Below are 396 nucleotides of genomic sequence, written 5' to 3'. Positions count from 1 at the left end.
CGACCGGCGAGCCATCGCCAGAGAGAACGACAGAGCTGAGGATCGCCCCGGAGCCCGAGCCTGTGACGTCAGACCAGGTGCGAGAGCCAGCTACAGAGCTCGCCACGGGAGAGAGCATCATGGACAATGAGACCGCGGAGAGGAGAGGAGCCCCCTGCACCGTGGCTGAGGGTGAGCTGTCTAAGGATCTGGGTAAAGGACAAGTGGAAAGAGACTTAATTGATTTGATTGATTTGTATGCCTGCCCGTTCCTGCAGGGGACCTGCCCCCTTTCCTCCCTCCTCCATCTGTCCCTCCTGTCCCTTCCGTTCCTGTTTCCACGTCCAGCCCCGAGAGGGCTCCTGTTCCCAAGTTAAGCCTGGAGAGCCTGGAGGCTCACAAATATCTCACAAACTG

The sequence above is a fragment of the Sinocyclocheilus rhinocerous genome, unplaced genomic scaffold (genome assembly GCF_001515625.1).
Source record: "Sinocyclocheilus rhinocerous isolate Xijiao unplaced genomic scaffold, SAMN03320098_v1.1 scaffold688, whole genome shotgun sequence".
NCBI lineage: Eukaryota > Metazoa > Chordata > Actinopteri > Cypriniformes > Cyprinidae > Sinocyclocheilus > Sinocyclocheilus rhinocerous.
The sequence above is the reverse complement of the archived record's forward strand: the minus strand, read 5'-3'. Positions refer to the sequence as shown.